This window comes from Cyprinus carpio, chromosome A14, assembly GCF_018340385.1.
Source record: "Cyprinus carpio isolate SPL01 chromosome A14, ASM1834038v1, whole genome shotgun sequence".
Lineage (NCBI taxonomy): Eukaryota > Metazoa > Chordata > Actinopteri > Cypriniformes > Cyprinidae > Cyprinus > Cyprinus carpio.
Genome location: NC_056585.1, coordinates 12024360 through 12042068, shown reverse-complemented (window position 1 = coordinate 12042068; position 17709 = coordinate 12024360). Strand labels below are relative to the sequence as shown.

Below are 17709 nucleotides of genomic sequence, written 5' to 3'. Positions count from 1 at the left end.
TGTATGAGTGTGACGTAAGATATGTCAAGATTTGCCTGTATTGGTACTAACAACAGGGAAAAGATAAGGATATCTTTTCTGGGAAATTAGGATGAATCTGTTTTTTTTTTTAATATAAATATTTGTAATTTGTCAGTTCCTACTAATGTTTCTAATCACTAGCATTATTGCTATTTCAATGAAATTAATTTGCCCTGAATGTGATACTAAAACCTAAAATCATCTATATTGTGATGGCCACCTAATAGTGTGGGAACAAGTTTACTATATCTAACAATCACGGATGTCCTCAAGTGCAAAACGATTCATAAATAAAGTAAATCATTTCTTTTATTCTAAAAACAGATTTTTTGGTTGTTTTTTTTTTTTGCTTTTTGGTCATCAGTGTTAACATTATATAAAACCAAAATAAGTCTACTGTGTCTCATTTAGATATGTTTGTGTGTGTGTGTGTGTTCACTTGACTGATTGACTGAGAGACTTTCAGTATTGTCAGCAGAACAGTAGGGTCTTCAGGGCGATCAATTCGGTTTAATTACTTTCCCTGGACCTGTCCATCACCTTCACTCTTAACACCACACACACTGCCACTCATATGGCTACTGGCCTCTTAACAAACACACACACAGTCACTGATAAACTCAAAGAAAGGCCTTATCTTCAAATCATCAATCATCTACTCAATCACTGCCACCTAAAAAACCCTTCAGCATGCTTTCAGAGAGATCTGCCTCCACCTTTTGGCTGTCCTGTGATATTTTGAGGGGAAATTTGCTCGTTTTTATGTGTGTTGATTTTTCTTCAAGTACCTTCCAACAGCTTCTGCTTAATCTCACATCTTTATTGATTGGATTAATATAAGGCATTTCCTCATGGATCACAGGTTGGCCACACAGCAGGGGCCTGACAAAATGTGCAAAGAAGCAAAGAGGAGAACAGAGAGCTGCAATCATGAAAAAAAGTGAAAATCTGCAGTTGTTGCCATAGACAGCTATTTCTACCTGTTCTGACCTTTAAAAATGACTGCCAATGGTGTAATTCACTTTACCATATGAGACACATTTGGGAGGAATGCAATAAAAAGCATTACAAACTCACAGCCTTTCACAAAAATACCAGCATAATTAGCAGTTTTTGTCTTAAATGTGATACACACATACATTCATAAATACAAGCAAAAGTCAAGGCCTATATCTTAGGTCCTGCAACCATTTCTCAATTTTCGGTCCTCACCATTTCCTCAGAATTAAATTTATAACCCACTTGCCTTTCACTAGTTATTATAAATTGTTCTGTGTTGTCACAAATGAATAAATAATAAATAAATAAATATGTATAAATCATATTATTTAATAAATGTATATTTATAATTATATTTATTAGAATTGTATGCTATAAAGGTGTATTTATATTAAATAATACTTAAGATATTTATATATTTTTAAATACATATTTAATATACAGATTTTACAAATATTTATAATTTTATAATAGTTAAATTATAGTGTTACAATACAGAATACAGCTTAAAATTTCACTTCAAAAACTTTTAATTTAAAAGTATCTTAAATGATAAAAAAGCATGTTAAAAAAAAGTCTAGTGCAACAATAAGAGGCATTCTTACAATTATGAGGGTTAAATGAAACATTGTCTATCCATATAGTCTCTACTTAGTCTAACCTATCTGGCCAATCTATCTGTCAGGAACTATTAACACAAAAGAGAGCCACTATATCACAAACAAACACTTCAACCCCTTCTCCATCTCTATGCAGTTTTGTTTACCGGACGTGACCCACTAACCCTCTTCAGACGCGAGATGACACCGCAACACACGCAAACGAGCGCGCGCAGACAAACATGTGCACACTCACAAAGACTGACCATTACAAACGATCAGCACGAATTTAACTCTCTCGGGAGCTGCAGTGCGCTAAATATATCGATGCTGTCTACCTTGCCCACATACAGTCGGCTGCGTAATGCTGCCTTTCCGTGCGTAACGGGTTACGGGACATCAAGATAGAAGCTTCAAGATGACGGAGTAAGTGTAGACTGGGTTTTTTTCCTGACACGTCAGGGGTCCTGTGAAGGAGACCACCACTGAGTAAACGAGTATGAACAACTGAGCCATGTGTAAATGTGATTTAAATCACCTCGTTCTGTCACTTCCACTGCTGTCAAGGTCAGACGTCCTATTGTATCACGTCACCGTATCAATTACTACGTCTTCACTTAAATCATCCGAGGGATATAAATCTCAATAAAGGCATCCAGTTCAGGCTTAGACGCACACACCTTTTTAACAGGTAGAGAAAGGACAAGTGATCATTTAGGGCGTCTTGTGTCTCGTCTGGCACTGGGATGTCTGGTTGTCTAACGCCTATATTCCCACTGTTTCATTATGATAGTTGGGCTAACAACAGATCAGTAAGCAATGCTATTGCATTGCATTGCATCGTCAGACATAAAACTGCATGCATTTAAGATGCATCATCATTTGCAACCATAGACTATGCATAAGGCTGCTATTAATGCAAGATACCCTGCAGCTGTTCGCAGCATCGCAGCTCAGGTTTTGCCTTAAATACAGCCTGTGTCTAACACATACAGTGGTTCCTTGTGTTTAAGGCACCGTGGAGTAAAACACACACACATACACAGAGAGTCTGAATCGCAGCCATATTATCCCCAGCCTCCCAGTGCAGTAACCATGACAACAGGATGGCTGGGAGACACTGCGCTCTCTCAAAAGGCTTCGGCTGGTGCTTTCTTCCTTCCAAAATAGACCCCAGAAGCTTTTCAAGAGCACCTCGTCCTCCATATAAAATAGAAGGGCTCTCTCTCTCTAGCATTTAAAACCACCCAGGCCATACATTTAACCTAAGAACACGTTGCATTGTCATGCATACTACTGAGAAAAAAAACTGCCGGCACTGCAAACGCATGCAACTTAAAGTGTAAGCTTTAAATGTTCATCAAAGAGTAAAAGCATTGACGTGAGCATACCATCCGTTTGTGATGCATAGCATGCGTTAACCCAATTATAAACGTCCCAGATTAATATATGATATATAAGATACTCACCACCAAAAAATTGCAATACAAATCCCTTTTGCAAATGAAGCAATTTTGGCAGCGCGCGCGCGCCTTGTCTCCCTATATCATCCAAGCGGATCGATTTGCTGTTCTTAATGTAGAAGCTGTATAAAAGGCTTAACAGAACCGAGTCTGACACCTGCCGTTTCCTCTCGCCACCGCGTGGACAGCGCACAGCGACCGACAGACCGACCGGCTGCGCACAAGAGCTCGGTTGTGTGTGTGAGTGAGCGCGCGAGCTGTGGCGGCTATCTCGTGCCCCCGCGACGCGCTGGACGAGCAGCAGTTTCTCACAGTCTTTCCACATCAATAATACATTATAAAGCACAATTAACGCGTACTGGGGGGTTCTAAGAGAATATCCAGACGCATTGGTCTTATATAAGCCATCATGACAATTCAAAATCAATATGACAGAGGCAAAAAGCATTCTCAAACAATGTTGGCTTTCATTTCAACAAAATTTAGGGCATTGGAATATGAGCAGGTAATCTGACAAGTATTTACTGTCTCTTGAGAGATATTAAATGTTTACTAATGTAAATGTTTTCATAAAAAATGTTTTGATTTTTAGACAGGCATAGGCATACTTCCCGAATTTGAATTGGGATTTAACCCAAGAAGTCCAGGACAATATTGAAAAGAATTACACTGTAAAAAGAAGAAAAACTAAACAGGTAGGCTACTGGTAAGTTCACAGACATTTCCTTTTTACTCTAAAACACAACACAATACGTTGCTTAATTCAAAATATGGAGAAACATCTGTAAAAAAAAAAATAATAATAATTCCAGACAATTCCTACATCATACCCTTACTTTTACGGACTCATGGAGTTTGGGTAAACTGTAAAAGGTGTGTTTTTTGGTTGAAAACAAGTTTTAACTTGGCGGTTTTTAGTGTAACTTTATTATACCCTTTTATTCTATCCTGTTCACTAGTGTACCAAACATCTTCCACAAATATATGATGATATTGGAATATTCATAAAGATTAGCATCATTTAAAAAAGTTTTGAATAATGTATCTAATTGACAACTTGAATTATTTAAAGGTTTACATACAGTTACCAAGATGGTAATATAGATATAGTATGACAACTATCCCTGTTCTCACATTCTCCTCCTACAGAAAGTGGCATTTGCATAAAATGTTGTTTAAAAAACCCTTTTGTAATAGATAGAAAAAATCTGATATTCTATCTGTGACTAAGAGTGGGAAGCACTGATGGTCTGCACTTGAAAAGAAAGTATTAATGGATCTATACATTAAATTCTCAGACCTCTGATGGCCTTAATTAAGCAATAAACTATGAGAGACCATGCTATACTGTGAAAAAGTCCCAGCTAAAGGTGCTCTTAGATTCTTACGCTATAGCCTGTAAATACATCAAGTGTGATCGTGTGACAGTTGCAATTTGGGATGCTGTGTCTCTGTGCATGTGTTAAGTCAGGGGAAGAGCAATGGTGTTGAAACGTCACTAGCTCCATAAAATCTGGTGATTTGGAGCTGTCAGTTTTTGATAAACCCATATATTAGGTTTTAATGGGCAGCTCTCTCCTTTTTGTGTGTAATTTGCATTTTACACCAGAGCTTAAAAATGAGCTAGTGAACACCCACACTGTCATCCTGATGTTCATTCAAGGAGAAACACTAAAGGAAACCAGTATTAAAGAGAGAGGAAAAAAAGAAAAAGATACCATTCACCTGTGCTAGTGGTACTTCAGGGACCTGACAGTGGTTTATGGGCTCTGCTTGTGTAGTTGAGTGAGATAAAAGGAAAATTGTGGGATCAGGACGACTACAACAGCAGGCCCCCTAGACACTGTCAATCTCAATCACTTATTCATTAGACTTCCACCCTCTTCCTCAGCCATCCCTTCATCCCATGGGATCCGGTGGAGGCAGGTTGGGGGGCGGGTGGGACATCCCGGCTCGACTGCAGGAGGAATCCTGAAGGAGTGTCCGTGTTAGGAATGTCACAGGAAGGTGGAGTGTCCTATACAGAAATGGGGGATGAGAGGAGACAAAACAGAGGTGTTTTTTTGGGGGGAAGGGTGAGAATGGAAGAAAGGTGTTATAGAGCTTACACAGATGGAAATTATTGTACCATGGATGGATGGGTGGGTGGATGGATAGACTGATTGGAAGATAGATGTGAAATGAGCAGTTAGAAATGAATCTGTAAATAATAAGGCAGGAGTGTTCAAAAAATAGATGTTCTGTCATTGTTTACTCACCCTCATGTCATTTCAAACCCATATGCCTTTATTTTTATTATTGTTATTTGTTCAGTGGAACACAAAAGTGATTTTGAAATATAGCTTATAGCTATTGTATAAAACAGCTTTGCGTACAGCATGAACTGAAATTTTAAATTGCTACTGACTAATTCTGCTCAACCAAAGTGCTGAAATATATTTCACGTTTGCGTTCAGATTATGAAAATGGCTTTACACATCGTTAACAATAAAATGGCACTGGTTGTCATTTTGCACATTAATGAAAAAAAAAAAAAAAAAAATAAAAAAATCAACTTTTGATTAAAAAAATATTTAGGCCTAAATTTAATATTTATGCATTTGAATTGCATATAAAATTTTCACCCACTTGTATTACAGTTTTAATCAAACTAATAAATGTAATGTGATGCATATTTGTCAGATTTCTGCACTCAAAAAGACAAAGAAAACTAACTATTTGCATGTATTAGATTTTTCTAATCATATTTAAATAATCATATTTTCAAAATGCATTTATTCAAATTCTGTTTATTCCGTTAAACAATAAGTACATGGTTAAAAAATTGCTAGCAAGTGGAACAAGCAATATTCAACTGTATGAGACTGAATCAAATTGGGATTAATTGATAAAAAAAATTACAAACCTGGTTATTGTGTACAGTATACTTAAAATAGTCAGTTTAATAGTACTATTACAGAAATCACACCTGTTTCTCTTATGTATGACTGACAAATGCATCACATTAAGTTTATTTTTAAAACTGTAATCCAAATGGATGAAATTTTATATCCAATTTAAATACATGATTCTTAAATTTGGGCCTAAATATTTAGTAATCGCTGAAATTTACGTTACTTTACGTAAATTTAAGTACTCGTGGTTAGTGTGCCGACATACAGCACACCTGCGCTTACTGCAACCCAAGTTCGATTCCCATGTCAAGGTCTTTTGCCGGTCCTGCTCCCCTCTCTTCACCCAATGCTTTCCTGTCTGCTCTTTACTATCCTGTCTTAATAAAGGCATAAAAAGTTAGGCATAGTAGTTAACTTAAAAAAGAATAAATAAATTTAAAAAAAGGTACTGTTCATTGTTAATTCAGATTAACTAACATATTTAACCAGTGTTATCAAATAAAATAATTAATTTTTATATCAACTATTCCTTTAAAGAAAATTAAGATATGGTAGCTGGGAGGAACGCTTGGGTAGGCGGATTCAGTGATAGATTTATGATGGATAGAGGGTGTGATGGAAAGAAATTAACGATGGATGGACAGAGGGAGGGAGAAAATAGAGTGTGACAGAGACGGGAGACGTGGGAAGAGGAGAGAGAGACTAGCTTCAGGGATATTTAGCAAGCAGAGACAGTAAGAGCCAGGGGACGGCATGGACTGCGTCTGATTGGTCATTTGTAGGTCTTCAGGTCCAGGGATGAGAGTGAAAGAGACGTAGCCGGTTTCCCAGAGGCCTCTCCTGAACCCTGGTCCACTGCTCCCAATGGGCTGTTTTCTCACCATACAATACACACTGGCTGGAGGCCAGCAGGACTGTCCAAACAGAAACACGCATGGGCAGAAGGAGCCTGCAAGATAGTGAGTGAATGTTAAGATGTCGTGCGGCATTCAGAGAACTGGTTTTTATAGCTTGGGAAAGGGGGAAGGAGCTGGAGTGTAGGCACAAGGCATTGTGGGTAAACTCCATGGGGACGACCAGGTGAGGGAGACAGTTAAAGAAGCTGAGTCAGCAGGAGTAAGGGAATGAGGGGGTACAAAGGAAATAAAATGATGAATGTAGTTACAATGCGATGGCACTACGGCACTAGAATGAAAAAAGAAAAGAAAAAAAAAAAGTCATTATTTACTCACCATTGTCTCATTCTTTATGACTGACTTTCTTTTCTGTTATGCAAAGATACATTTTCAGCAGCCATTAATACAGTCTTCAGTGTCACATGATCCTTCAGAAATAATTAGGCTTCAGAAATACTATAATGCTGTTTTGATGCTTAAGAAACATCTCTTATTATTAGCAATGTTAAAAACAGTTGCACTGCGTAATATTTTTGCGAAAACTGTGATACTTTTTTTTTAAGGATTCTTTGATGTATAAGCAAAAGAAAAGGATTTATTTTAAACAGAAATCTTAAAGGGATACTCCACCCCAAAATGAAAATTTTGTCATTGATCACTTACCTCCATGTCGTTCCAAACCTGTAAAAGCTTTGTTCGTCTTCGGAACACAATTTAAGAAATTCTGGATTAAAACCGGGAGGCTTGTGACTGTCCCATAGACTGGCAAGTAAAATACACTGTCAAGCAGAAGAGCATACAACACCTGTGTACAGCTCAGATTCACCAAAATGGTGCTACGCTGATGTGGATTGACACAGAGGAGACAAATTGTTGAATAAAGTTATTTTTGTTTTATTCGCATACAAAAAGTATTGTCGTCACTTCATAACGTTAAGGTTGAACCACTGATGGCAGATGGACTATTCTGACAAAGCTTTTCATACTTTTATGGACCTTGACAGTGTATTTTACTTGGCAGTCTATGGGACAGTCACAAGCCTCCATGTTTTATCCAAAATATCTTAAATTGTGTTCAGAAGATGAACGAAGCTTTTACAGGTTTGGAACGACATGGGGTAAGTGATTAATGACAAATGTTAATTTTGGGGTGGAGTATGCCTCTAACGTTATAAATGTCTTTACTATCATTGTTGACCAGATTAATGCATCCTTGCTGAATAAAAATAATAACTTCATTCCAAAAAAGAAAAAAAAATAAATAAATAAAACAACTTGACTCCTAACAATTGAACTGTAGTGTATATTCTGCACTATATTCTAAATTTAAGTACTTATGCACAGAAAAATCCACTCTGCTGTGGATCTAAAAACTCATTTTGTGCATATTCACAAGATCACTGGTTTTCAATTTAGCTAAAGCCTCTCAATATTTAATTCTTCATTAATAAATTTATGTTTAAGGTATGGTCACATTTACCAGGGCTTGGCAAAATTTGCCAGTCATTTCAAAGGGAACTGGTGAAGAATTGAAAAATGAAGAATTTTGCTGCATGAACTTCCAGTGGTAAATACATTTTCCCATATAAAATCCGCATTGGGTTTACATTTGGTGACATAACAGCAAAGCAAAACTGCAGATCCACAATAAAGTCAAGTTACTCGTTCTGGCAGTGTCTACTAAGCCAGTTCTGAATATCACTACACTTCAATATCATAAAATCATTCATAAGAAAGGTTGTGTGGAAAGCAGTTAATTATGGTTAGTTCATTTGCTTTGGATGTTTATTTAGTTGCATATATATTTCATTACATCTAGTCCCACTTTTTATTGCCTGCAAACTTCAGATGCACATTTAATGCTGGGCAGAGGAATTGCAGAATTTAAGGGAGAGGAAAATATGGGAGATGTTGATATGCTGAAGGTAAACGGTTGCTGGTGGTGCGCTGACATTTTGGCTGGTTCATGGAGGGAAGCTTTTGGTTCAGCTGTACAGTGTCAGCCCAGTGAACAGGAACCATTCATCGCTTGATATTTGAAAAGCCTGACAAGACCATAATATCTGCAGTTCTGCGAAGTGTGTGTGTGCTTTATAATCTCATGTAAGATCTCTAACTACACAATATATTAAAGACTAGATGTTTACATTATCTGAAGAAAACATAAGTGGTGCTTACCTGTGCAAAACTCACTGCCACCATGTGGTTTAAAGCAGGGCCGTGCACAGACCTTTTGAGGGGCATGTGCTGAAACTGAAAAAGGGCACCCCCCTCCCTTTTTTTATATCAAGATTATTTAGTAAGCCTGCATAAAAGGAAGAAATGGTCACATCTTCATGACAAATTCAATAACACAACTCAATTCCAGATTATAAGAAACTATAGCCATACCGTTACTATAACATATCCAACATGTATCCGCCTACCTGGCAAAAATTTGATACTGTGGTGGACCAGGGATGTTGGTCTCTTGAAGGTTTCTTATTCACTACACTTTCCCTAAAATAAGCCAGCAATGAAAAAATAAATAAAAATAGTGTGAAAAGTACAGTTGCAGTGAAAAGCATTTCTGAAGGATCACGTGACACTGAAGAGTACTGAACTGGAGTAATAATGCTGAAAATTCAGCTTTGATCACAAAAATAAATTACATTTTAAAATATATTCAAATAGAAAACAGTTATTTAAAATTGTAAAAATATTACACAATATTACTGTTTTTGCTGTATTTTGGATCAAATAAATGAAGCCTTGGAATGAATAATGAATTACATTCTGCATGATAAAATATAAAGATTTCACAGTGATCTTCTGTAATTTTTTTTTAGTTACTACTACATTACTGTAGTAAAACCATGTTTTACTACATTTTTTACATGTGAGGACGAGCGGAGAGTATACCATAACATGATTAGCATATTTGTTGATAAATTGAGTGTATAGTATATCATAAATCAAAGAAGAAATTTCTTATATATGTTATCTAGGTGACGAGGATCGCTCGTCGCTTTGTGTAAGTTCCAGTACGAAACAGCGCGGGGACGCACCTGTTATGATTTTCCGATGGTAAAAACAAATTATTTGTTGTTGTATTACTTATCAATATATAGTTTTTGACCAGCGAATGTGTGCAAATGTGAATTTTGTTTTTTTGTCCGTTATTAAAACGGCGACGGCACCTCACATTACATTTTCATCTACAGGTTACAAACTATGTTTTTGTAGCTATATAGACGGAGCGCTCAGTTTTTCCTGTGGTAAAATGCATTTGGCCAAAATCGCATTTTATAAAAGATGAAATGCTACTGTATGCACAGGCTATTTAAGTGTTGGCTATGTATTGGCTATAACTAGATGGCAAATGCTAGCCCTCTCTCTCAGGCGACGTCCCACGTCTCAGTCAGTGACGTCAGTCAGACATCAAATAAATAAAAATATGAGCCTTTATAGACATAGTGTTTAGTAGTACTTATTCAAACAACAAGATATTTATTTACCCTTCGCAAAACTTTGTTCAGCTCAGCTGTTGTCTACTGTGCGGCTGCTGTGGAACTTCAGTTGATTCAATGAATATAGAGGGGGCGGAGTTATCAGCTTACTGACAGCTTGAGGATCGAATAAGATTTACACAAGCTCGTTTTAAGAACTTTCATTTGCTAAATATTTGTAAAATAGACAGACAGACGTAAAGGGTGACCAATAGCATTGATTAAAAAAAAGAACACCACCAAAAAAAGGGCACTTCGGAGTGTAAGGGCAAAAAGGGCATGTGCTCTGCACAGGTTGAGCCCTACCTGTGCACGTGCCTGGTTTAAAGTAACAGCACACAGAACAATCTACATGATTTGAGGTATCATTCATTTGAAAAGCCTCTAACCCTTAAAGTATAAACAATGGTTAATACTGCCCTGGCAAGCATCATTAAGTATGACATATCTGCTCAGTGTCCCCTATCATCTTAGAGGTGTTTAAGGCCGTTTATTTCATTAAACACTTTTAACGAGTTTTGGATGAGAAATGTTGCATTTGATGGGTTTAAACACCTCCTTGATCTGCTGCAAATTACTGCCAGGACGTCTGATGACAGAAATGTCATCCTTAAATGTCAGAGTGTTTAGCCATAATAGAGCGAAGCGACCAAACAAAGGGCCTGAGCGTTTATCTCGCTGCCACTGCTGCAATTTCTACATTTTCATTAGCCGAATACAATACCATCTGATCACTCACTGTTCTGCTTTGTTCCGTGTGATTTCCTTCTGTGTAAGAATGTTTGAGATGCCTCTGTGCACATGTGTACATCACCCTGACTGCTGACTATGCTGGAAAAAAAAAAAAGATACAGCAAAAATGTGGATTAAATTACTGTACCGCCATGGCGTCGTCTGTGTGGATGTCTGCTACCATGTTTCATTGAGCCCACTGTTGCCACCCTTTATTTGCACATGCTGTCTGTCTTGTTGTCTGCTGCAAAGATCAATAGAAAATATATATCATTCAAAAGTTTGATAATAATAAGAAATGTTTCTTGAGCATCAAATCACTATATTAGAATGATTTCTGAAGGATCATGAAGACTGGAGTAATGGATGTTTGAAAATTCAGCTTTGCATCATAGGAATAAATTACATTTTAAAACAGATTCAAATAGAAAACCGTTGCTGGCTTGAAAAAAAAAAAACTAACTGATCTGCTATATAAACAACTTCTTGTTCTGAGCCAAAATTTAGTCAGTATTTCCTCCTAGAGCTTTAAAGCTACAACCAACAAATTTGGGTCAGACCTTCAGACTGTTCTGAAGTTAGTTATGATTTTTCTAACTGATCCGACTTTCAGTTTTCATAAAAATTAAGATTAAAAATCATAAAAATCTCATAAACTTACATTGATGTAATGTTCAAATGAGTCAAGACTATTTAAACTCCAAATATAAACTCCCAGAATCCTTTGAGATTTAAGGGATTTTTTTATTTAAGCTTTAAGAAAGAAAAAAAAACATATGTATATTTGTTTTTCTATCTATCTATCTATCTATCTATCTATCTATCTATGCCAATCATGCTACCAAAATGTTATCAACATGCTAAATCATGCTAGCAACATGCTAATCATGTTATAAACATGCTAACAACACGCTAATCATGCTAAAAACATGCTACCAATATGTCAATCCTGTTAAAGCATGCCAACATGCTAATTATGTTAGAAACATGCAAGCAACATGCTAATCATGTTAGACACATGTTAACAACATGCTAGCAACAGGCTAATCATGCTAAAAACATGCTGGCAACATGCTAACAATACATTAACCATGGTAGAAATATGCTAGCAACATGCAAACAACATGTTAATCATGCTTGAAACAATGCTAGCTACAGGCTAACAGCATGCATATCATGCTTGAAACATGTTAGTAACATGCTAATAATGTTAAAAAACATTTTATCAACAAGCTAACAACATGCTAATCATATTAAAAATGTTAACATGTTAATTGCGTTAAAAACATTAATCATGGTAGCATCATGGTAGCATTCTAAAAACATGTTAATCATGTTAAAACAAGCTAGAAACATGCTTAAGCATGATAGCAACATGGTGATCATGTTTTAAACATGCTAGCAACATGCAAATCATGTTAGAAACATATTATTCTTGCTAAAAACATGGTATCTAAACAAGCTAGAAACTTTCACACTTCAAGCTTTTACAAATGCTTCAAACTTTCAGTCAAGGATTTTTCAAGCCAACTTCAAAGTTTGTTCTTGAACTTTACTCTTCTAGTTTTAAATTATAATAATATTTCACAATATATTTGTCTGTTTTGGTCAAATAAATGCAGCCTTGATGAGCATAAGAGACTTCTTTCAAAAACATAAAAAATAAAAATAAAAAAAAAATCTTACCGACCATATTGTAGGGGAATTTTCATCAGCAGAAGTCAGTTTCAGTACTCTCAACGAGTTCGTAGGCCACTTTGCATACACACTCAATACAGCAGTAATTAATTATACTCTTACAAAGGTCACTAACTATGTCATTACTTAGTTAAAAGAATTCTGATTGTTAAATCGTAGAAAAACATGCAAAATCTTTACAGATGTACAAAAAGTTCAAAGCATATCTCCAAAGGTTATTTAGGTGACAAACGATTAGAGTTCACACACAACGTGTTGCTCGAGAGATGTATATCTGCAACCAATGCATCAGGGTGACGGAAGATGTCCATGTGCGTATTCCACCCTGGGTGCCGTCAATAATCTCCCTGAATACTGGTCCTGCACAGACAGATACTAACACACACACACACACACACACACACATAGAGAATACGCAACTTCTTCAAGGCTGGGTTGTCCAAACCCAATGTCTAATCAGGAACTTTCCCCAAATATCCAGTTTTTTTCTTAGCTAGAGGCTTCAGACAATATTCCTCATTATTTTCTAATGTGTAAAGAGGAAAAAATAAAGTAAATGCTTTAATTATATATTGTTTATGTAGATGAGAGGCCCTAATGACCTTTGTTGCATAAGACAGAAGAGTAGATTTATGTTTTAAAGTGTTGTGAGGAATTTTATATTTATGTTTTGAGGTGTTGTTAGATTTTGAAGACATGTAACTCTATACTATTTAAGTCTCACATAGGGAAGTCCCTAAAATTATTTAATATTTTGAAGAATGATATTAATCAACAACTTAATGTGGATTCCAGAAACCACCCCATCTGATCTCTGCCACAGATATTCTTACATATTCAATGCCCATGTGTGCATGTAAGAGAGAAAACAAAAGCATGTTGGTTTGCACATTGTGACATTTACACAGTATTGCGACATGCTGTCGTCATGTCACAAAACACAGAGCGCATAAAGATGTCAGATTCCACCTGTCATGCGGAAAATTGAAAAGAACAACAGAAAACCCAACGGGAACCAGAAATAAAAATAATGTTCATGTGACTCCCACTGCCGACCTGATGGCGGGACATGATTATGGCTGTCCAATAATGAGCTAGTCAGCACAGGTTAGCATCAAGAGGGACAAGAAGTAAATCTGACATGCAGACTTATCTATTTAATTACCACACACTCCTGATGTGTGTGAGAGAGAAAGACGGTTGAAGGTTTATTTGGTTATTAACACATCCATTATCACTCAATATAACTGGCTGAATAGATATTACAGTGCTTGGTCCAGGTTATGAAATAATGCAATTAGCAGCTCTTGCAAAGGCAAGCATCACTGTCACCCGAGTCATATCTAGAGAACTCCATGTGGACTCTTCTGATATGAGCCAGTAACAGGGTTGTGCAAGATTCAGAACTGAAGAATTGGCTCCATTTTAATTAATGAGTTGGACTTGAATTTGAAATAAATTGGCCACACCCCACAGGAAGTTGACTTGGAATGACAGGAAGTGGAATTTACTGAATGACAGTGCAAAGAAATTCAGCGCAGATATTACATTCTCGGAAATAAAGTGTTCTTTTACCCTGATTAATATATTAATTATAATTAATGCTAAATTTCTATAGGTGGCAGTCCAAGCATCTATCTATCCATCTGTCCACCTACTTATCAATCTAGATATCTAACTAACATTCAAACCTCAGGGCTTTTTGAAATTCAAAACTTTTAATTTGAAAAACTTTGTTTTTCTTTTGAAAGTTTCTAGCATCCTGTTTACCTCAATTCAAATTCAGGAATTCTCATGATGTGAACAACCATGGCAAGTAAGCAACTTTTGCACAGGTGAGCACCATTCACATTCTCTTCAAAAAATGTAATTAGTTTGGGGGCCCGGGATCTTGTGCAACGCCCCTGCACATATACATAAATAAATATTTTCAATTATTGATAAAGCAGCAACCAATGAGTATGCAGAATGCAGGACCCCTAAAATCAGTGCATAAAATATGAAAAAGTTTGTCAGATTCGTTCTGTACCTGCCTGTCACTCAGAGAAAGAGCTGAGGACCCAGACTGGAACACAGGAGACCTAAACTCTTGTTCTAGTGAAACTGCAGAGTAATACAAACATACACAGAAAAAAACAGAGGGAGGGAGAGCACACAGAAAGAAAGACAGAGGGAGAGATTAACTGGTGAATGTTGACCTTGCCAGCTGGTGGTTGAAGTAGCTACTTACCCACACGCACACACACACATGGATATAGCTGAGTGCACGAGCTGTCAGGTTGGCACTATGATGCAGTGGAGGAGGGGCCATATAGGGTGTGAGTTTATACCAATCCCTAAACATCCTCTGCAACACAAACACTCCACATGCTTACCCAAAACCGCACAGGCAGGGTGTATCGCCGATCACAACTGGCCTGGCATGGGCCATCACAGGCCTAAATCACATCTGATCTCTGACGTCCATACGGTCAGTCCAGCCTTAGCAGCAGATCTCAGATTCCATCAACAAATCTGCCTCAAACATTTGCTTGGTCTTCATCCAGACAGCCATGATGCACACTGTAAAAACCAACAAAATATGTTTTTATCTATTTAATTTGTTAAAATAATCTATTTGTATTCAATCTTATGAGAGTTTCAGCTTGATTTTTTTTTAAACTAAGTATTTTTAAAGTGGTCAGATAAACTGCAATAAGCTTAAGTAGTCAAGTAACTTTAACATCACTTTGATTTTACTTAAAACTTTCAATTGTTTATTGTTTAATTATTTAAAAAACTATACTTTTTTAAATATGGAAATATTTTAACTATTTTAAAATATTTAAATATTAATTTTAAATAATATATTTTAATTATCCTATAGTTTAATTAAAATAAACTTAATTTCTTAAAAGAAAATAAATGTTCTCATCTTACTGTCATCCATATAGATATCCATCAATAAATGCAGTTCTGTATCAGCTCTCATAGAGACTGTTTTACATTGAAATCTTTGGTGGATCTTTTCTGTCATGGGTTTTGATTTTTAAGGTTATGAATTTGATTCCCAGGTGAATGCATGAACTGATAAAATGCGTACCTTGTAAGTGTCTTTAGCAGTCCAGTTATTGGTTTTACAGAAAGTGAACACCACTGTAACAACACATATTAGAGACTTTAGTATCATTGTTAGATATTGAAAAGACCATTTGAAAGAATAATTTGTTGTCCTACCCACCAACATGAGACACAAAGGGTTGATGGTGAAGCTTGAAGGTCCTGCATTGTTCGGCAATGGACAGTCATTCATTTTATTCATAATCAAACTCTGTCCAGTCTCTTTAGAAGATCAATGCAGAAGAAATGAGAAGAGACAGTTTCTGTATTAGCACCATAAATCCTTATAGAGCAGAGCATCCAGGTGCAAAAACAAACATCTATTCACACTCGAGTTAGACAGCAATATTTCTGATAAGAAAAATGTGTTTTATAGTTCACATCTAAAGAACAATGGCTTGAGTTTGGTGTCACACACAGAGCTCAAAATAATCTATTGTACATTAATCTAACCATCTAAACATACAATTTCTGCCAGTCCATAAAACTTTCATTTTTTAAAAATGTCTTTAAACTTTTCTGCCAATCTGTAATAATGTACAGTTATGAAGAAAAATATAATTTGCCCGCTTACCAACCAAAACCTAGTGCACCACAAGGGGGCGTTGTTCTATAGTGAATTTCACTATGTCCATTTAAACTGTAACTGTAAATTGCTTGAACTATGAATTATTGATAGGGTAGGAATAATATTGCAACTAATCATAAATTGCCCTATATTTCACATTTGCATTTTAATATAATTACTATTTAGTAATTAACAACACATTTTTGACAATGGTGAAGGTCCATTGTTGGGTTCAAAGCTAAATAATTTCAGTTGCCAGCTATGATGACCAACCCATTTAAATCTGATTTTAAACAGACTGATATGTTTCCCCTGGTATGAACCCTAATAAGGATCTGACCCAGAAACCATCCTATGCCACATTCTCACATGTTTATGTTGATATTGCAGGTCAGGCCGGTCCTCAATTTGAGTGAAAGATGAATAGATGAAAATAAATGAAATTTCCCAGACTGTGGGAAAATACCAGTTGGACAGAAATTTAACCTCTTTATGAAATTGAAATGATCTGGGTCCGGGAGCCTCAGAGAACAAATACTTGACTTTAATGAGGCAAACGGACCACATTTTCTGAATGTCAACCATTCCTGCATTTCTTCTGACCCCTGCAGTTTCACAGCAATATCACTTGCTGTATCATGCCACAGACTTTCTGTGAACTGCCGTTGTACAGAATAGAAGCGGTCTATAATTGCTGAACCAGCACCAGTGTAATTCCACATGAATCTAGAGCCTGAAAACACACAGGCACATCACTGTTTGAAACAAACAGCAGCAGTTCATTATGCACCAATTGTTTCATTAATGCAAGGTGAATGTCACAAAACAAGTCCAGGTCACGTTTTACACTACAATCAAAAGACATAAAAATAAGAACATATATTCTGAAAGAATGATTTAAAAAAAGTTAGGATTGTAAAGCTTTGGTATCCTGAGATAATTTTCATGATAATTATGCAAATTATCAATACCACAATGAATCTGGATTTAAAAAATAAATAAAAATAAAATCCTTTGCAGTAATTATTCTCAGTGGTGATTCTACTTAGATTCACATTTAAATTGCAGTAAAAAATAATAATAATACTGCAATTCAATGTTTTTTTTTTTTTTAATCTGCATCAGCCTAAATTAAAGGCAGTACAACATATAATCAATGATGTAAATATTTATACATATTTATATTAATAAAAAATATTTAACTGTTTTTAGAATTACAGTACAGAGGATTGTTTTTTTATTACAGCATACA

General features: G+C 36.1%; 1 protein-coding gene, 1 long non-coding RNA gene and 1 pseudogene across 2 annotated transcripts in view; 1 reads left to right on the top strand and 2 right to left on the bottom strand.

Moving 5' to 3' along the window:
• LOC122147576 overlaps positions 1–3422 on the bottom strand; it is a 35618-nt pseudogene extending 32196 nt beyond the window's left edge.
• LOC109066939 (sorting nexin-25) overlaps positions 1–17709 on the top strand; it is an 825452-nt gene that overhangs the window by 268836 nt on the left and 538907 nt on the right. The gene's annotated exons all lie outside the window — the stretch shown is intronic.
• Positions 14728–16116, bottom strand: LOC109070415. Its single transcript, XR_006161675.1, has 4 exons — positions 16011–16116; positions 15873–15925; positions 15166–15352; positions 14728–14893 (listed from the first exon to the last, which is right to left on the bottom strand). It is a non-coding gene; the product is annotated as an uncharacterized LOC109070415 (long non-coding RNA).